Raw genomic sequence first — 21,926 nt, 5'->3', positions numbered from 1 at the left:
GAGACGCCACTGTGCACATCTTTATAGTTTCATCACCGATCTTCTTCTTTAAATGCTTTGACATCACAGAAATAGTTCACCATGAAATGAATGTCCGTCGTCTCCAGAGCTAACATCCGTCGCCACGGTGGGGGAGAGTGATCCCTAGAGCAGAGTAACACAAGGCTGAGGGTCTGTCGATACAAGGGTAAGTTAACATGTGCTGAGATCCAACAGGGGGGAGTTTCTGCAGGCCGGGGTGAAAGAATAGAGACACTCCCAAGTTTCGATGGTGAGAAGGAGCGGGGATGGGGATGTAGGGGTGGGTGGAGGGACCCCTAGAGGAGTCTAAGTAAAGGCACTCAAGAGGGACAATCCACAGAGAACTGGTAGAGAGGGAAAGAGGGACAACTGACCCTCTGAGGTGAAGGGAAGAATCAAAACAATGCACACACCAGTGACGGAACCTTTAAGAAGGCTCCAGATTTTAGGAACATCATCTGTGAGAGAAGATGGGGTGAGGGGCATCTGAAGCAAATATACTAATGTCTTTCATTTCAACATCACCCCCAAAGGATCCACATCACTTAGAAAATCACGTTTGAAAAATACATCTCTGATTTCCCCCACCCGGGCTTTTCCAACATTTCTGAAAGGAGCCAACTGGCAGCCCTGGAGATGGAAATTTCCTATTCAATATCTTCATAAATGATTTGGATAATGGCATAGAGAGTATGCTTACAAAGTCTGTAGACAGTACCAAGCTGGGCGGGGTTGCAAGTGCTTTGGAGGACAGGATTAGAATTCAAAACAATCTGGACAAACTGGAGAAATGGTCTGAAGTAAATAGGATGAAATTCAATAAGAACAAATGCAAAGTGCTCCACTTAGGAAGGAACAATCAATTGCACACATACAAATTGAGAAATGACTGCCTAGGACGGAGTACAGCAAAAAAGATCCAGATATTGTAGTGGATCACAAACTAAATACGAGTCAACAGTATTGCACAAAAACCTGAACATCATTCTGGGCTGTATTAGCACGACTGTTGTAAGCAAGACACAAGAAGTAATTCTTCCGCTCTGCTCAGTACTCAGAAGGACTCAGCTGGAGTACTGTGTCCAGTTCTGGGCGCTGCACTTCGGGAAAGACGTGGACAAAAAGGAGAAAGTCCAGAGGAGAGCAACAAAACTGATTAAAGTTCTAGAAAACATGACCTATGAGGAAAGACTGGAAAAAAATGGTTTAATCTGGAAAAGAGAAGGCAGTGGGACATGATAACAATCATCACCTACGTAAAAGTGTATAAAGAGGAGGGTGATGAATTGTTCTCCTTAACCACCAAGGATAGGACAAGAAGCAATGGGCTTAAATTGCAGCAAGGGCAGTTTAGGTTGAGCATTAGAAAAAACTTCCTGTCAGGATAGTTAAGCCCTGGAACAATTACCTAAGGAGGTTGTGGAATCTCTGTCATTGGAAGCTTTTAAGAGCAGGTTGGACAAACACCTGTCAGGGATGGTCTAGATAATACTTGGTCCTGCCTTGAGTGCAGGGGACTGGACTAGGTGACCTATTGGGCCCTGTCCAGTCCTACATTTCTGTGATTCTATGAGCAGCTGGCTTTCCTCACGTAAACTGGGCAAAACTCCTGTTTTCACCCGGTGGGTTTTTTCCATTAGAACCTTTTTATATTGGTGCGGGTGGGGGTGGGGTGTAATTTTGCACTCTTCTCCCATGTGTGTGTAATTTTGCACCCTTCTTCCATGCATTTCCATCACTGGTAAATTATGACAAAAATGGCTATTTTTTTTTAAATAATAAAAACACCTGTGGAAAATGTGAGATCCTGTCTCTTTCTCCCACCCCTCTGCAGTAAGCCTTTTTTGTGTAGGGACATCTGCATGTGCACACCTCAGTTAAATATGTCCTGGAAATGGACCATTTCATCATAGAATGCGAGAAGAGAGCAAGTGGTCAGTAATGTTGCAGTCCGCACACTGCCCTCTGCCAGTGCATGTCAGCTCTACTCTAGAAACACCTAGGACCAAGGGGAAAAATCTGCCTGACTTGCCCATTCAGTCCCTACCCCCTCATTTTCTTAGACTGCCAGCAAAGACAACAAATTGGTGCAAAAGATAGCGGCACTTCTATGACGTAGACACTGGTCCTCCGGGAACTGAACTGAGAACCAGCTAGCACTGCGTAGCCTCCTTCCCCACAAGCATCACACCCACTTTAAAGAGAGCTTCACAAGGATCCTAATGAGAAATGAATGATTAATCTTTTCAAAGTGTCTCAGGCACTGTTGAGGCAGGAACAGGCTGGCAAGCTGTCTAGGAGGTGAGTCCACCCCTTCCTCAAGCAACTAACAGGTTTGGTTCTGCCTCCAGCCACAGCACAGAGGCTGACACCAGTGTAACTGACGTGTGCACCTCAGTGCACAAGTGTTTTTCAGTGGCTCTCATGGTTCTCCTTAATAGCAAGGGAAAGAATTTTGTTGAGGCTGGAGAAGGGGTTGGAACAGAGAAAAAACTGCCAAGAGATTTATCCAAGCCATCCTAGCAGACATAAAAAGATTTTGCTGTCATTTTGCTCAGAAGAGGAACGAAACTCAAGTTAGTTCTATAATCTCTTCTCCACTACATGTGTAAATTGGTTGAGCTTTTACATAACAGAAAAAGAAGCCGTGACCAATTTTCAGGCTTTCCAATTTACCATTTTTATTTTTTTTTAAACTCTCCTAAAAACATTTTCCCTTTTTGTTTTTCTAAATAAAAATAATGTATAACACTAACTCACTAATAAATATGCGGTGAACCTGTCCTTAAGTAAAAGCTTTTGATAACAAATTGCCTGTGCTAACTGCTATTTTACTGTTGAATTTTTTATTGTTGCTTAAGCAGTGCAATTATGCTAATAAGCCTGAGAGGATGGCACACTAAAGTATTGAATGTGACAGACAGAATACTCAATAAAATTTTCATCTTACCTGAAAATTGGAATCAAAGAGCCTTACTAGTATTTATGGACATGGCATCTTAAACATGGTTCTGAAGAGGAATTATCTATTCGTGCAATAGATGGGGGTCTTTTAACCCTGCCATTTTCCCATGCCTTCCCGGTATTTAATTCAAAGTGACTATCACCCCCTGCTGCTAACGTTAATTCTCTAGTTATAAAAAAAGCGAAGCTTGCTGGCCGTCTGGGCCATGTAACATAGCCAGGCACTAGAAGCTTTTCCCTCTACACACCATAAGCAGCAAGACTGTCCAAGTAGATCTACCTTTGACAATCACCTCACCTGTGAAGAATGCTGTGTGACTAAACTCAGCGCTAAGGTCATGTTCTGCAATAACGCACCCGAGTGCTTTGACATCCTACTTTCCTCAGACGTCAGTTTCAGGCGAAAGGCAAGTAGGTCTGTCAAAGGGTAATTAAATTACCGGTTACAATGCTTGGAGCCCCACACACACACACACCCCACCCGGGGATCTGGCCCTCAGTTATTAAAACAAAAGGAATTTTAAACCTCTGATTTTCTTTTTTTTTAAAAACTTCTGTGTTTTTTTTTCCACTCAGTTCCAACAAGGAGGAGAGACCCGTCATTTTAGGTAAAGGAAGGAAGGTTTCCAGATTCTGGAGAACTGGGTTCTAAGATTTGCTGTATGACCTTGGAAAAATCACTTCACCTCTTTGTACTGCTGCTTCAACTCCCACCTTTTGTCTGTCTTGTCTAGTTAGACCAGTGGTTCTCAAACTTCTGTGCTGGTGACCCCTTTCACATAGCAAGCCTCTGAGTGTGACCCCCCTTATAAATTAAAAGCACTTTTTTTATATATTTAACATCATTATAAATGCTGGGTGCAAAATAGGGTTTGGGTTGGAGGCTGACAGATTGCAACCCCCCATGTAATAACCTCGCAACCCCCTGAGGGGTCCTGACCCCCAGTTTGAGAACCCCAACTTAGACTGTCAGCTCTTCAGGGGATGAACAGTCTCCTTATTATGCATCTGTACAGTACCTAGCACAAAAGGACCCGGACCTTGGTTAGGGTCTCTGGGCACTGCGCTTGACCTTTGCCAAAAGGCCGAGAAGCGACACTCCCAACTTGTCCACCGCCTTCCTGTATGACAAGTCACTGAGCTGCTCCGTAACTCAGTTTCCTAAGCTGTAAAATGGGGATAACTGCACCTCCCCACCTCCCAGGGGTGTTGGGAGGATAAATACATTATCTACTGAGCCACCTCACAAACACAAGCCAGTTCCCGTCCAATATGTAGCGTATGAGGTTGCAAACACTGCAGATGAGTGGTTAAACCCACCCCAAAAGAATTGTTTTAACTGAGTATTAGAAATAATTATTTAAAAATTCTATTAAAGGGTGTGGGTTTTTTTAACCCCAAATTATACATTTTTGACCTCCACTACCTGATATTTTCCCTTAAAAATCCCCCACTGGCTTGTGACTTCTGTGCTTTTGAAGGCTTTGGCAGCATTCATGGAACCACAGAAACTGGGCTCCTATGCCATTAACTTCTCTCACTGGTAACCCAAAACTGACCTTGACCTCTGCATACTCCCTCTGTGGAAATGGTCAGGATGGAGCCATCTAGGAACTGTTTCTATGAACATTAAGAATGGGGAAAACCCAACCAACCGCCCATCTGTGCTCGGGATTCCCAAAGTGCTCACAGAACATTCATACCAAGCTAGCTACACAGTGCTCGTCAAAACAGACCAGGATCTGGTAGGGCTTTGTTAAGCAACAAATATAAATTGTGTTCACGGGCACTCAGAACGAGACTTCTGTTCTTAAGCGTGTGAAAGGAAATAGGTTTTCTTTGCAGGGTACAGAGATTAGAAGAATCCTCAGATATCTTCCTTTGTGGGCGTAGCCGAAATAGAATGGGGGAAAAAATACACATTTTCAGTTGCAAAATCATTCACACAGTACTACAAAACTGACACCAACGAGGGTGCATTAAAGCTGGAACGAAGGACTTCTGGGTTATATTCACAGCTCCGCTACTGCTTTGCTGTGTCTCCAAAGTCCGGTTCACAGGACTCACCTGTCTCTCATGATATACACTAAACACTCATGAGATCCTCAGGTGGAAGTCACAATGCACATCCAATGAATCATCATCATGGGTTTTACCATCCCTTTAAACGCTAGAGAGGAGATCTGGACGAGAGTTCAACATCGTTTTCTTTCACCAATGCAATAATATTAGAACATTAACATCCGTCCTGGCAGGCAGATCTATGGAGCAGCCTTTGTAAATAATCTGACCCTGACCCAGCCCGAAAGGCCAGAATCATTCAAAGAAAAAGGTTGGAAATCTAGCTGTATCACTGATGTGGCACCTCAGCTTATTAATAGTCCTTGCAATGTGGGGAATGACAAAATCTTAGATTTAATTGATTGTTCAAGATCAAAAAGATCAAGGGGTCACACTGTAGATTGTGTCCTTCCGTTGACATATTTTGCTTTGAAGATCTAAGCAGAGAGTTGCTGGAGCTTTTGAGATCCCGTGAAAGAACAAACGCATGCCAAGGTGACTCTGGGAATAAGTCCCCTTGACAATTCCTGTCTCTCTCAGAGCGGATGACAGATGCTTTTCCAAGCTCCTACCCTATTACTATGAAATATCATAGTGGGATGCCAGCTTCCCTATGGAAAGCACACATTAAGAGCATCCAACCTGTCTCCTGGCCAATGCAGAGCACATTTTCTAGGGTCTTGCCCATTTTAGTTTTATAAGTCCCAAGCGATGGGGCTTCTTCCATCATGTGTATTTCTCTGATATTTAACCACCTGAGGAAGATGAAATATAAGACGATCTCCACCCTCTCTTGTTATGATCTCTCAGTATAAGTGGCAGGACCACTCAAATTTCTCCCACGCTTTCCTGCGTGACTCATGACTCACAGTGGGAACAAGTGAGAGGTAACGGAATTTAACAGCCACCTGGGGGACAAACCTCAAAACCGATCTCTCGGACACATCTTTCCGATAAAAGGTATGCACACACAAAAAGCCTGCTTTGCCCGCTCTCAGAACAGGGCAAAGGAAAACAAGGAAGAATGAGACCGGAAGGACAAGAAGAGAAAAATGAAGTTCTAACCCATCTCGCCTGACTCTAGAGATGCGAAGGGAATAAGCAGGACTTGGTGTAGATCGTTCACCTGCATTATTTACATCTGGTAAAGTGCTCAGATAATCCAATGTCTGGAGTAGTTTGCATTCGAGTCTGGACGATTGTGCTCCCAGGCCACAGTACACAAATGAGACTGACAGAAATAGGGACATGCAGATCTGCGTAGTGCATCACAAAAGAGAACCAAACTCCAAGTCAGGGTCAGTACTGTTTCTTTTTTATCCATTAACTCCTGCTTTTATCACATTATTATATTGTACATGAATGACTGAGGATTGTGTTAATTATCCATGGGCTTATAGTCCTCTAGCAGGAAGTGCTTGTTCAGGTAACAGGAACATTAAGGACAGCAGAGCTATTGTTAGGTAGAAGTCACTCAGCAGACAAGGCAGACCTGTCAATCTAGGTATTCATTTAGCAACGTCTTTCTAATTACATGTGTCATGCCCTTCAAATCCTAATCCTGCAGGACAAGCTTACAAAACGATCACAGAAATGTACTAGCCCAGGCACAAAATCCACTTGCCCTCCCCTTTGCCATGCTAATGGCTTTTTTTTTACTTACCCCAGGCAAGCGAGAGATTAGGGTATTGCAAGTCTGCTTTAGAAGAAGGAGTTCACATCCAATAGGTCGTACATTCACACTCCTCTGAATTTCTGTAACAAGAAAAGAAAAATAAAGTTGTTCCGTTAGCATGGCAGAGAGGGGGAATCACACGGGGAAACAGCATCCATCCTCCACTGTTTGTGCCTTCTTCTACCCATAACATCAATCATAAGTAACATTCAAATAGACTCTTGAAAGCAGTAGCAAAGAATGGCAGAGAAGGGCAATCTTGGGATTTAGCCGTACAATCCTCACCAATGTTGATGGGCGTTATGCTGAAAAATCCCTCTGCAAGGAGCTACAGCTGTGCCCTTGTACTTGGCTGCCTGAATGTGCGAAAAGCTTTTGTCTGGTCTTGGGCAAAACCCAATTCACATCAGTAGAATTATGGGTCCCACCTCTAAAGCGCTATCCGCCATGACAAAGGGCTTGACTTGTCTTGATGTATTGTGACAACATGCCACACACATCAGCTCACAGCATGACATCATCAGCTGCACTGATCCTGAAGATATTGGGTGATGTTTTTAATGTCTTCCGAGCCCACACTTACAAATTTGTGGGACGCACCCAGTAAAACCCGGGGCCGAAACTCAGGGTGGATGGAACCTTGAGTTATTTCTGTGTCCACAAATTGATATCTACCTCCAGCTCTGCAGGACTGCCTAATAAAATGGAATCTCCCTTCCAAACCAAAGGGCTTCCTTTCAGTAAGGATTTAAACAAAAGCAAACAAAAAAAAGACTTGTGAAAAAAGAGGCAGGAAAGAGGTGGGTAGAACTCTACGGCACCAATATCCCAAAGCCTGTCTGTCAGGGAGGATTGATAGTGCATTTGTCTTAGCTCCCCTGAAAGCTGCCAAACAAAAAGCAGTGGACAGAGACAGACAAGTCTACCAGGAGAGCATCTCTTGTTGAATAATACCCCTCCACACTCACATACTCTAACTCCTAGGCCTCTACAGAGCAGAGGCTAACAACAATACCAAACTGCACAGTGGCTTTGCAGCAGAGATACCTGTCCACCAGGGGTCAGACCTGAGACCCACCCAACTCGTGAATTAAATATACAAAGCAACATCTGCAAGGGTTAAAAGGCCAATGCACCAACCCAGTCCTGTGTCTCCTCCCTCTGCCTGCCCCTTTCCCCCTTGTGCCTCGTCTCTCACCAAGTTTTCATTGAAGCTGACTGTTCTTTTTCAATTTCTCTTCCCTCCTTGGGTCTTTTTTCCTTTCCTGGATCATTTTTCTCTTGCTGATGCCAACACTTTAGTAGTGGGATCTACTGCTGTCAGCACAGGAAAGTAACGTGGCCCCATTTGGCACAGCTATGAAAATAGAAATGTTTTTCCAGTGCTGGCGGTAGAAGATTAACAGCTGCCACAATACTGCCCCTAGAGAAATAACAAGGCCTAACTCTTGCTTCCCTAGAACTCACAGCGCTTTACACGCAGGAGGTCAGTTTCATTATCCCCATTTTACAGATGGGGAAACTGAGGCACCGAGAGGGGCTGTTTCTTGGCCAAAGTCACCCAGCAGGCCAGTGGCAGTGGTGGGAATAGAATCCAGGTCTCATGAGTCCCATACTCTATGCACTAGGCCACTCCCAGCGTATGGTAGCTATAGGTGGCATAGACTAACAACTTCCATCGATGTGGGGGCTTTCATCCTCAGAGATCCCAAAATGCTTCACAAACCATAGGCCTGTGCCTAACTTCAAGCATGCATGCAGCGCTGTTGACAGGACCAGTCCCGCCAAGGCTGAGCATCTTAGCTCCTACCTACATCAATGGAAGTTGAGAGTGCATGGGAACTCATCTATGCATGTAGGAATCACTTCAAGCTACCACAGGAATGCAACTACATGCATGGAATATAACAGCAACTCTTTAATACCACAAAGCAGCATTGACCAACAGGGAAGCACTAGAAGCCAAGAAGGATACTGAACGCAACTGAAACCAGCAAAGGAATTAAATTAAGTCGAATGTGGTCACCAAAACTGGAATTTGGCCTGGACACTAGGTTGATTTAGGAAAATTAAAAGAGGCATTTAAAAGTTAGAGAGAGTTCTTCCTCCGGCAATTCTTGGTGAGGCAATCACTGAAGCCTTCAAGCTCCATGAGACAGTCTGGAAGTGAAAAAGGAGGCATAAACTTAAAAGGCATCAGACGTGATGAGCTGTCGGCTTTGTTCTTCACAGTGGTGCTTGCTGCACTTGTACATTAGAAGCCTTTTATGTCTGTGGTGAAAAGTGGCCTTATTTCCTTTGATACTTTGGGGAAGCAGCATTTTAGTTTATAAATGTCACGCTGCAAGAAATTACAAAACAGCAACAGAGGAACCAATACGTGCCCCAGTAAAACCAGCTCCAGCTGTCAGTCCATTTATCACATTGCCTGGCGGTCCTATTGCGAGACAGGGGAACAAAAACACTGAGACACAGCATTGTTTAGCCAATTATTTGCGGATGTATTTAGGGCTGGTAAATGGACAGCAATTTGGTCATTCATCCGGGTCGGGTAGGGAAGGGCGTCCGTAGGGTCCCCGCCACATTGGTTGCAGAAGTGGACAGGTGAGTAGTGAACAAGGCTGGGGATTACAGGAAGAGAAAGGATGGTCTTCTGGTTAAGGCAACTGAATGTCACCCTGGAGAATTCTATCCCTGCAGGTGCCACAGAGCTCCTAAGCGAGAGGCTGGCCAAGTGACTTAAAACAAACTTTTTTTCACATGTGGCCACTGTGTACTCCTCATTTTCTGGGCACCTGGCTTGAAACACCTGGAGCAAATTATCCAGAAGTGCTGAGCGCTCGCAACTGCAACTGAAGTTGATTGGAGCTGTGCTTTGAACACAAAGTGCTATACAAATGATACCGTCTGTGAAAAATCAGGCCCCAGATGTCTCAGACTGAGCACCCAAAATTAGTGGAGACTTTTGCCAATTTCTCATCTGAAAAATGGAGATAATACCACAGCCTACCCATTGCGAAGGTACATTCATTCATGTTTGTGATGTATTCAGCTATTCTGGTGACAGCAGCATAGGAAAAAAGTTAATTTTGCATTCAGTGCAGGGTTCAGATGATATGCGTTAAATAAAGCCATACATTGAGCAATGAGGATAAAAAGAAATGTTAAGTAACTACCCATTCAATGAGCACCATACATTCTGGGCACTCAATGAGTCCACGTCCTGTGGAAAAAATAGTTTGCAATCATGTAGTCAGAGACTGTATCATAATAAGAGCTGTGCAAATAACTGATGTTTTGGTTTGCCGGCAGCTCTGAAAAACAAAACAAAATAAATATAATAAAAATGTGACTCAATCCAAGCCAAAACCAAAGCATGAACTTGAACTCGGACCTCCCTCCCCTGCCCCTCCATCCAGGGGAGTGCCCCAACCACTAAGCTATGGGGTATTCTGAGGGGATCGCTTTCTATCTTTTCTGCCGAATCGGTTCCATTTTGTATAAAAGACCTGAATAGTCAGAGAAAGGGTAAGAATGACTCTAGAGACTGGCGGTTATAGATCCACAATACCAAGCCACTGCCACTTGAGCTAGTGGGGTAAGTGGTACCGGTAGTAGGCTGTCAACGTGGAACAGCCAGTAGAGGACGACGACAGTGGGTTTCACAGCTATTTGCTGGAAGCAGAAGAATGTGGAGACTCCGGAATCTTGGGTTCAATCCCAAGTTCAGGAGGGGCCTTTGTTGTAGAAGTTATAAACCCTTATTACGTGCACTCTCTTCCAGACTGTCCTTGCCCCTCACCCCTCTGCATTCCAGCCAGGCAGCTACCTCCTTCTCCACGTTGGTTAGGAACCAGTTATGAAGGCATCAAGAGCACAGAAGAGAGCTTCACCAGCTTTCAGTTCCAGTGCCTATTGCACCAACAGCCAGGAGAAGCAACTGCAGAACAAGTCCTTCTCAGCCCCAGGGAGGGAGCATGCTCAGAACACACAGAATGTTTGGAGAGTTTAGCTGCCGAAGTCTAACAAGTCTCCACTGGGCACATCAGAGATTTTTCAGGAACTTATAACTTGGCCAAAATTGGGCGAATTTTACCCAGAAAAGCAAAAAACAAATCTCTGATACCAGGACGACCTCCCTGCTGAATTTCCAAGTCCCTATCCCACAAAGTAGAGATACCAGAGCTTCTCAACAAAATGGTCGAGAATTTTTTTTAACGTGGACAAAACAATGTCTTTTTCCCAAATCTCATCTTCAGAAAGTGTTGAACCATTTTAACTGAAACTGAAACCCAGGGTTGTGAGTTCAGTCCCTGAGGGGGCCACTTAGGGATCTGGGGCAAAATCAGTACTTGGTCCTGCTAGTGAAGGCAGGGGGCTGGACTTGATGACCTTTCAAGGTCCCTTCCAGCTCTAGGAGATAGGACATCTCCATTTAAGGGGTGAGAGAAAACCAGCCTGAAGCAGAGATCTGGCATGAAAAAAATTGAAATCAAATGGTGGAAGTTTGACAAACTTATAAGTAACTGAAAATAGAGTCCTAAAATGGAAAGTGTTCAGCAATCTTAACTATGAGTGTAGTTACTAGTTCTGTCTATAACATACTCTGATGTCTATTATATAGCATGGTAAAACAGCTGCTGTGTTTAAACTGCACTTAACACTAACACATATCCAATCTCTGCAGTGCAATACCCTTGTTGTTAACAGCACACAGACCATTACACAGTAGTTTGGGGCAGGAAATAAATAATTTTGCACCCAGTTGAACCTGTATGGGGTACTTTAGGTAAGCACATCATTACTCATGTGAAGTGAAATTTGGCTAGGACCCCAAGCATAACCACCTTCACTTGTGAAAAGCTATGGGATATTTAATGACAGCAATTATTGGGGTGTTTTTTTAACTAGTCCTCTGAAAAGCTGCACCGCCAACACCACACCCACCCACCCCACTGTCTCTTTTGGACACGTCTCTCTGAGTTAGTATAGAAACAGCACCATTTGCGGAGTCATCATTCCCAAGAACATCTCCCGCAGCTTCGGACTCTCAGACTCCAACATCCAATTACTGGCCAGGCTTATCCTTGCTTAACTTAGGAACACAGAAGAGCAGACAATGGCCAAGGCCGCATGGCTGAAGACCAAAGCGTAGCACATGATACAACAGTCACACGCTGTTAAATTGGTGAGGGGTCAGAGAAGAGCGACGAGAATGATTAAAGATTAGAAAACTTGTCTTATCGTTAGAGCCTCAAGGAGCTCAATCTATTTAACTTAACACAGAGAAGGTTAAGGGGTGACTTGATTACAGTCTATAAGCACCCACACGGGGAACAAATATTTAATAACGGGCTCTTCAGTCTAGCAGAGAAAGGTCTAACATGATCCAACGGCTGGAAGTTGAAACTAGACAAATTCAGACTGGAAATAAGGTGTAAATTTTTAACGATGAGAGTAACTAATCCTTGGAACAATTTACCAAGAATTCTCCATCACTGACCATTTTTAAATCAAGAGCAGATTTTTTTTTTTCCTAAAAGATCTGCTCCAGGAATTATTTTGGGGCAGTTCTCTGGGCTGCGTTATCCAGGAGATCAGACTGGATGATCGCAATTGTCCCTTCTGGTTTTGGAATCTGTGAATCTATGTCAGCAAGACTTAGAGTTGCCCACCAGGCTTACAGACAGACTGCTCGAAATTAAAATCTGCTGCTCACTTCTGTCATTTCTATAGTGCCGGGAATTTCGCACAAGGAAATGACATGGACAGACTAATGCCGAGCAGTGATCAAGTCAGCTGTAAAGCTTTATCTGAAATAGGAACCTTTTGCCTGTATTACCTGTAACGAATGTTTCACTAGGCAGGAATATCCAGTCTGGTATATTAAATTAAACTGAAAGTTCAAAAGGGAAGAGCTTTCAGTAGGCAGGGGGGAGAGGGGATTTCAATTTCAGGTTACCATTGACTGTTTCTTGTAAGACTAACTCTGATTCATTTCTAAAAATCTGACAATCAAATGTTCTCTGAAATTTACCAAAAAAATTAATAATAAGGATTTGTGTCATGTCCCTAATTTTGTGTTAAACAAAGGAGATGCTCAACCCTCTTGATTACTTTTTACAGCTCAGGTAAAATATAGGACTGCTGTCGTAGCTCAGTGATAAATTTATGATCACAGTTTCACCACCTCTCGCTGCCTTGGAGGCAAGAAGATGTGAACGAGGGGGTGGCATTTGGTAGAATGAATCTGAACAGAGAGTGAGTTCATCTGTCTCTGGGCCCGTCTACATACACCACGTTCAGAGCTAAATTTAAACGTCACTTCTGCTAAGCTGGCCTATTATACTGCTTGGTTGGCAGGGGCCAAGGAGCGCTGAAAGATCATGGTGTCACACCAAGTTCTAACTCATTCTGGACAGAAGGTGGGCTGAAGCCAGTCTGGCCCTGAGAAGTTTGCTTAGGATATAAAATAGTAACAGTACGTACCTTGCCTTCCACCTTGGGCTCTCAAAGCATTTTACAAACATTCATGGATTAAATTCCACAAACCCCGCTGAGGACCTTCGCAACAGCTACATGGCAGAAGCCTGATTCTGCAAGTGTGCTGAGCACCCGCAAGGGCAGCTGAACTCAAGGGGGGGCTCCCAGGAAAGATGCTCCAGGAAGTTGGGATGTGGGAGACCCAAGTTCAAGTCCCTGCTCTGCCATAAATGTCCGGTGTGATCCCGGGAGGTCACTTTATGCCTCAGTTTCCCACCTGTACAATGGGGATAACAGCACTGCCCTACCTTCCGGGGTGCTGGAAGGACAAACACACTGCAGCTTGTAAGGCACTCAGATACTGCAGTAATAAAGGCCAGATTCGGTTATTTTAGAAGCTGGTGCTCGGGGGTGCTGAAAATCAGAACCTCAAACCTGTTCACATTCACCCGGGGGGTAGTCTGTGGAAACAGTACTCATCCCAGGTCATAGGAGTTTGGCCATGAGACCATTCTCCCTCTGTATTTTGCACTGGAATTGTTTCAAATGGGTTTTAAGGACTGTTCCCAACCCTTGCAACTGCTCAAAACCAGTCAACAAAGCTAGGGCCAACAGCGTCTCTCGCTGACTCTGTGCTCTTGAGAGTACAAGCAAGGGCTCTTGCTTCCCTCTTCACTCTATGGTTCCTTTTCCACCCCTCCGCTTTGCCTGGCATATTGTCCTACAACCGTTAATGGCACCAAGTAAACCTGTAGGGTCCCAGGGAGTGGGAAAAGACCCTCCTTTTCCATATCAGGACCCCCTGGAACTCACCCTCCTGCCATTTAGCAATATGGGAAGAGCAGGATGGTTGTGATCCCCTTTGGGACTCTCCTGGGGGTCGTGACCCACAGGTTAAGAACCCCTGCACAATACCACACCGCCTCTCGGTCACGTGTAGCCCTTGCACCCTTCCACAGGACGGTGTGAAACTTTATGCATTATCAGCCATGCTCCCAAGGAGCCTGTGGGAAATGGAAACGGATTACTGGTACTGTCCTTTAAGAAAGTGAAGATAACTGCATGGAAACGAAAGCATTGCTGACTCTGTGACGCTGGGGAAGGGGAACCCTGCAAATCAGAGAGAAGAAGTAAGAGCAGAACATCCTGCAACCTGTATCCCCATCACCACCATGGAGGAATGCAAGAGGCGCTTCGGGAAACGAAGCCATTCGTGGACAGGAAGTAGGTTTGGTGAAGACAATGCAAGTAGGAGGAAAGCCGGAGGGCATGCCTGCAGGTGAAGAAAAGCTCGCTTAGGCCTCAGACATAGGAGGAACGATTCAGCTTTGGGAAAGGAGGACCCCACGACTGCTGGCAAGTCCAACAAGGCCCAGGTTGTTCTCCTGGTGTAAAGATGTCCCCGGGATGCTCTCACTCCCATATATCCAGCTGTTTGATGTCAGTGTCCTCAAAATGCTGAATACCCAAGAGACCTGGCTTCATGACCTCCATCTCCATTACAAAGCCACTCTCCAGGGTGAGCAACTGGGCATCACAAAGTGCAGCTGCTAAAAGGAGGGATGAGACTTAGCCCACAAGGCTTAGAGGTTGGAGCAGACAACTGAGGTCAGAGGTTAGACCAGCTGACTGCAGAGTCAGGACACCTTGGTTCTGTGCCCTACTGGCCAATGAACTGCTGAGAACCTCCGTGCCTCAGTTTCCCCACTGGTGAAATGGGTACAATGCATTCCTACCCCATGGAAATGCCATGAAGCTAAATTAATTTTTGTGAAGCAGTTTAAGTGCCCCCAATGAAAAGTAATATTAAAATATAGCATCTTATTAACAGGTGGCAATCACACCCTTTTGGCCTTAAAAAAATAATCTATGAATGATGGTTGAAGCAATGGCAGTACAGAACGTGCTGCAATTATTCCCAATATCCGCTTTGCAGAATTCCTCAATAATAATAGGGCCTGATCCTGGCCAGGGGCTTTATGGCCATCCTGCCATATGAATAGCAGCAAGACAGTATTTCACTATATTTAGGAGACAAATGCAATAGATCTGATACCACTGTGAGGTAACGGTGGACATATTTTTGTGTTGATTGGAATTTTTTGCCAAGAAAAACATTTTGGATGAAAAACAAATGACGTTTCTCAAAAATATTTGCCACCTATTTGTTTTCCACACTGAACGAGTGGAGTAGATTTTTGACATAAGAACAGTGACCATGGGAGTTAAGTCTTATTCCCATTTTACAGAAAGGGAAAATGAGACGCCTAGAGCGCTAAGGCGTGACTTTTCCTGAAGCCTGATCCACAACCGTACAAAGTTTAATCTCCACCTTCCCAAGATCTAAAGGGCAGATCCAAAGGCAGTGAAATCAACGAGTGTCATCTGACTGGATCAGGCGTGAAGAGCATCATTAAGACCCAGATTTGGCAAAGCTCGTGTTTAATATTAAGCCTGTGCTTAAGTGGTTCACTGAATCGGAGCCACAGTGAAGGAGTCGCTTCTTCTCAGTTTTGTCCCACTAACAATTCAAAAATATTCTCTTTCACACCCACACCTGACTCTGGAGAACTAAAGACTTTGCCACACATTCAAAGGGAGGATAACTTTGAAGCCTGCACATCTGGAAGGCAAAATTTCCTTCACTTCTCCTGCCTCTAAATAACGCCAGCTGTGGGATGGGAGGGGCATTACAAGCATGTGACGGAAGCTTTCATTAATGTGAATTTGACCTTCACTCCTCTTTCTTCGACTGTCACAAAGTCCTCTATTAGCTTCTCTGGATAATTTCCAGCAGTTGTTGCAAAACACAGCTTACGGAACACAGACACAGACACACATTTGGTAAGACAGAGGCTCAAAGATCTGAGCAAGACATGTTTGTTGCTTTTTTCGCGGCGTGTGTAAAAGGTCTTTGCCTCCATGCAATGTTGGAAGCTGTCATAATGAAACATCCTCCTATTATAACATGGCCCAAAGGAGCAACTATTTCAGATGCCGAACAACACGCTTGCTTTTATACGAAAAACAACCGTGGAGAACAAAGTGATGTGCTACAACGTGAAAGTCAAGTATAGAAACAGATGGGATCTCGACACAGCTGCACAGTTCTAATCCCTCGAGTACTTTCATAGTCCATTCAAGAAATAGGGAAGGACGGTGGAAAGGTTAGCAGAAAGGAATGTTTGCAGTTAAACAGCCACCTCATCTCCTCATTAGAGATCTCCTATCCGCCAGCACCAAGAGCCGGTTCAAACTTTTAGTACAAAATAAAATCATCAAAAAATGCCCTTTGGGGGGAAATGAAAGATTTTTCTCAAAAAAGCTGACTTTTTCAACAATGTTCATTTTTCGAGCATTTTCACTGAAAGTGTCAAATATATTAATATTTAATATTTAGAATATTAACAGACAAAATGGGTATTCACCCATGAAAGCTTACGCTCCAATACGTCTGTTAGTCTATAAGGGCCACAGGACTCTTTCTCGCTTTTTACAGATCCAGACTAACACAGCTCCCCCTCTGATACTAAATATATTAACATTTTTCATCTCACAAACAACAGAGAACTACATCAGTAACCGCTTTGATAAAAAAAAGTGAAATATTTTTTAAAAACGAAAATGGATGAAAATGGGAAGCTTTAAAAATGGAAACAATTTTGACACATTTTTTCCCCCAATTTAAAAGAATAAAATAAAAACGTTCGGCCCAGTCTCGTGGTGAGGAACATGGCACAGATACCAAGGTGTATTCTGAGAGACCTCTGAAGAACATTCTGGAGCCAGCTTAAGAGAACAACGCTAGTGGATATTCAAAGAAGGAGACATGGATGCAAATCCGACCGCAGAAGATTCAGTGGTGCTTTGGCAACGCCTGCAGGAGATGTCACTGCGCCAGGAAGGGTCAGGTTCCCAAGGCTTCCTCTGCCCCTTACCTCTGATCAGTCCGGCTAGGCTGGGAGTAGGTCCCATCTCAGAACTTTCTCTCGAGCGTAGGCCTTTCAGACAGGAACGTGTCTTCTCTCGGTCTGAACAGCGCCCAGCCCAATGGGGCCCCTATCAACTGAAGGCTGTGTGTGCTACTGCAATACAATTATAATAATAATAATAATAATAATAGGACAGCTGCCCAAGCCCCGCCCCCGCGACAGTAATGGTCCCACTGCTGTCGCCAAGGAGGAAGGCAAATGGCAGGTGGCTACTTTCAGTAGCAAGTAAGTCGCTGCCTCCATCCATTATGCACGGAGTGTCTCGCAGTCTCACACAGACCCGACTGATCGAGGGGTAACTCCACTGACTCGCATAGCCTTACTCCCGATTTCCACGGGTGTAAGTCAGTTCAGAATCTGGCCCTGGGTCTGTAAAGCTCTTCAGGACCCTCCTAGATGAAAGCTGCACAAGGGGGTGGATTGCCTGATCTTCTTGCACGTTTCACGGCCTACGTCCATCTACTTCGGCTGATGAAACGTCAACTTCGCACCAGCCAGGGCGCTGCCACGGCTCGACAGAAACACGCTTGCCCCCTTCGGCCCTCCCCATCGCCGCAGGGGTGAGGTCAGCCTGGTTCCGCCCACTCGCTTCTCCACAGGGGAGAACGTTTCGAGTTAGCTTCACACAGTTATGCTATTGGGCAAAGCGGTGCCATTAAGCCCCGGCTAGATTTCAGCCTTGCCCGTTAGTTGTGCACACAGGTGCCTGAGGAGGTTGGGTAATTAGTGTGAATCCGTGTCTTGTTTTTTCACGAATAAAACTCCATCCAACGACCCACCCATTTCCGGGGAAAATCAAGGCTACAATTAAAATGCAGAAGGGCCAACCTGACCAATGCCCCAAGCTCAGCCCCCGCTGACCTGTTTGCTCCCCATTAAACACAGATGGAATTTAGGAGACAAGCCAGCAGGAGGCACTGACAGTACTGTAAACACGAACAACCATGCCAGGTGTGTGCAGAAATACGGTAGGTTCCAAACCTCTTCCTTCCAAGCGGCCCCAGCGTATGTTGGACAACATCCAGGGCAGTGAAGTCACGCAGCCAAATTACTGACTGGTGAAGCTTCAGAACCACAATTTGGCTTCCAAATAGGCGAGGAAGCCACATGGTCTAACCTGGCAGCTGGACTCCAAAATGTCATTTAAGGGGTTGCATTTGCGAATGACCAGCCAGTGACAGAGGCGGGGAAAAGAAGGACTGGCCTGTTCCATCCTGTTGATTCTCACAAGATGGGTCCAGACCAAACCCCAGTGCTCCAGAATGCTGGGGTTGTACTTTGGGGTGCAGGTCTGACCCGCACCCCCAGCGTCTGCTTCTGCACGGTGCAGCCAATGCCTGGGCCTGCCAATTAAGGCCTTGAAGCTGCAAACACTAATGTACACGTCCAATCCGTCTGCTGAGTTCAACTGGACTAGTCCCATGTGTAAAGTCAATCCAGTGTTTGCAAGCTCAAGACCTAAGCAAAGGAAGATTCAAGTTAGATCATGACTGACATCATCTCTGGACTGAGTCCCTTCCTCCCCCTCCACCCACTGCCAACAGGAAGAGGCAGTTCTGGGAAAATATAATTTAAAGGGGGATGACGAATCAGATTGATTTTTAAGGGAGGCAAGACAACAGAATTAATGAAGCTGCAAGCAGGGCTACTCTGCAGTTAGACAAGAGTCCCTGCAAACTGCAGGACAATCTGCCCCGAAAAGCTCACAGAAAATAAATTAACTTACGTTTGACAATGCGTTCCCTGGAGCCAGCGCTCAGAACATTGGCTTCCCTCTCAGCGTTACACAGTTCACGTTCTGCATTAATGGCAACGCAGAGTCCATTTTCTGCGGAGAGAGAGTTCCAGGCGTGCAGCCCTGAGGAATGTATCGTATGTCTGGTATTCAAGCTGCGCTCCCTTTTCCTGTTCCATTTCTTGGCCGTATATGGAGCTGAGCACAGCAGGCCGGGTCATGGAGCACAGCCCTGTGTGCTGAACGACCCTAGACTTCCGACTTTGTCTGTCTTTGTTGGAAATCCAGCACATCCATCTAGGAAAAGGCTGGAGCTAATGCACTGAGCAGTGGCTCACCCAGCCCTGGCACACAGGGAAGGCAGCGTGCGCTAAGCCAGGGATCAGTCCACAAGACTTCATGCAGCGAGACGCGTGCACATATATGGTATTTTCTTCATCAAATGGGGTGTGCAGCTTGCAAACATAACGGCCACAGATACAGTTTTAAAGGGATGTTACCCAAACCGGCAGGGCCCAAGTCATAGCTGCACATGAAATAAACTGCTGCCTTGGATGGAGGCGATTAAATGACTTAACCCCGAGAAACAATGCCTGCCCTGAAATCTGGCTAGCTAATACACACAGGACTCTCTGGTAACTAGGAGTGTGGGACATGCGTCAGCGACTGAGATCTTTGCACTAGGGAAGGTCCTTTCCACCGGGAGGTGCAATCCTTGGCTATCCCTATTTTTAAGTCTATCGCTGTTATTTCTGAGGCTGAATCCTGCACTGGGGGACAAAGTATATTCCTAGTTTTGAATTTCCCACCTTTTAATTTCATTCAACATTGCCTTGCTCATGTAGCATGAGACAGGAGACCAGATGCTCCCAATCTTCCTTCTGTAGGCTATTCTTTATTGTATATACGTTTACCGTGTGTGTCTCTTTTTGTTCATCTCCTTGCCAAAGTAAACAATCCCAATCTTTCCAATCTCTCTTCCTAGGAAAATGTAGGTGTTGGAGGAAGCAGTATTAGTGAATCAGCTGGCGGTGCTCTTCATTCTGGATCAACACTGAGCCAATGCCCCATCATGGAGATAGAGGGCTCTGTGCTGTCTTTTAGGTGGTCATTAAAGATCCCCTCATACTTTGCAACAGAGCAGCAGTGTTAGCCAGAATACCTACTTGGGAAGATGAAATGGAATAACCTGTCAAATAACCACCTCAGGTAATTTACGTTCCACCAATGTAAATACCCTACCCTGTAGCTTAAACGGCTACACTATTCTTTTTTATTAGCTGCCCTAAGCCATTTTGTAACGTTGCTGTGTGCTGCTAAACTGTCACTGAATTCTACCCTAGAGGTGGATACATTGGAGTGAAGACTGAAGCATCCCCTGTACACAGAATATCAGGGTCGGAAGAGACCTCAGGAGGTCATCTAGTCCCACCCCCTGCTCAAAGCAGGACCAACGCCAACTAAATCATCCCAGCCAGGGCTTTGTCAAGCCCAGGCCTTAAAAACCTCTAAGGATGGAGATTCCACCATCTCCCTAGGTAACCCATTCCAGTGCTTCACCACCCTTCTACTGAAATAGTGTTTCCTAATATCCAACCTAGACCTCCCCCACTGCAACTTGAGACCATTACTCCTTGTTCTGTCATCTGCCACCACTGAGAACAGCCGAGCTCCATCCTCTTTGGAACCCCACTTCAGGTAGTTGAAGGCTGCTATCAAATCCCCCCTCACTCTTCTCTTCTGCAGACTAAATAACCCCAGTTCCCTCAGCCTCTCCTCGTAAGTCATGTGCCCCAGCCCCCTGATCATTTTCGTTGCCCTCCGCTGGACTCTCTCCAATTTGTCCACATCCCTTCTGTAGTGGGGGGCCCAAAACTGGATGCAATACTCCAGATATGGCCTCACCAGTGCCGAATAGAGGGGAATAATCACTTCCCTCCATCTGCTGGCAATGCTCCTACTAATGCGGCCCAATATGCCGTTGGCCTTCTTGGCAACGAGGGCACACTGCTGACCTCCAAGACCTCCCTCCCAGGAGGTGATGAGACTTAATTGCTTAAAATGTTCCTAGCTGGATTCTGACACAGAGTTAAGCATCTAAATAAATGTGGTTGGGCTGTTCAGGGAGTCGTTGGAGTTCTCTCCTCATCCACAAGATCCCCAAATAACAAGCAGAGCCTACAGCACATCTGCAACTTTAGCTGCCCTGTTGCTGTCTGTGTTAACACTGCGTGACTTTATTATGGACAGGGATTAAAAACAGCACTGACAACTTTAAAAAAAAAAAACTACAGCAAAAACCGCCTCGGGTTGGAAGGATTAGTGCGAAAGCTGTTTGCCATAAGGTGCAAGATTTCATTGCTCCTTCCGCCGTCACCACCCGCCTTTCTTCCACCACCCTGGTAGCAAAACATGTGTCGCTTAGCCAAGAAAAGCATTTCAGTGTCCTGCAAGGAAAGCTCATCTAACACACACATATCCCCTCCTCTGCAACGGCAGGCTCTGAGCATTTGCCTGGAAAACCCTTCTTCATTGTCACTGTCAAAACAAGACAGTGCTAAAACCTCTCGCAAGATGTGACTAATACGCCTGGAACTTCTCTGGAGACGCCAGGGTTTTGGGGCGTGGCGAGAGAAGGCAGGGGTTTAAAGAGAGGGGAAAGGACTAGCAAGAACCACATGAGCTGCTTGACATTTCCACAAAACTTGTCAGATCTGAGTCGCGGCTCTTTCCAAGCAAAAGCACTTGGTGGGGTCGGCAGGAAACGGCACAAAGGCGGCCGCACATTTCTTCGAGGTGCACTGGCTGCCTCACAGTTCCTAAAAAGACAATTACTGTCCAGGCTGCAACAGCTGCCCCGTTGTTAACCTTCTCAGAGCACACCGCTCCCAACTGACTGGCTGGACAGAGAAGGGAACCTCTACATCCTAATTCTGACCTTGTGCCCTTCCCCACCCAAAATATTTCCCAGCTTGATTTATTTGGGGGGGAGGGG

General features: G+C 45.5%; 1 protein-coding gene across 6 annotated transcripts in view; it reads right to left on the bottom strand.

The window, feature by feature from the left end:
• Nucleotides 1-21,926, bottom strand: part of LPP (LIM domain containing preferred translocation partner in lipoma) — a 444,446-nt gene that overhangs the window by 343,189 nt on the left and 79,331 nt on the right. For all 6 annotated transcript variants that reach the window (XM_034781639.1, XM_034781636.1, XM_034781641.1 and 3 more), the window contains one exon: nucleotides 6,710-6,801. The gene's annotated coding sequence lies outside the window, so the exon portion shown is untranslated. The remainder of the gene's footprint in view (nucleotides 1-6,709; nucleotides 6,802-21,926) is intronic.

The sequence above is a fragment of the Trachemys scripta genome, chromosome 9, assembly GCF_013100865.1.
Source record: "Trachemys scripta elegans isolate TJP31775 chromosome 9, CAS_Tse_1.0, whole genome shotgun sequence".
NCBI lineage: Eukaryota > Metazoa > Chordata > Testudines > Emydidae > Trachemys > Trachemys scripta.
This window is presented reverse-complemented; position numbering and strand designations above follow the sequence as displayed.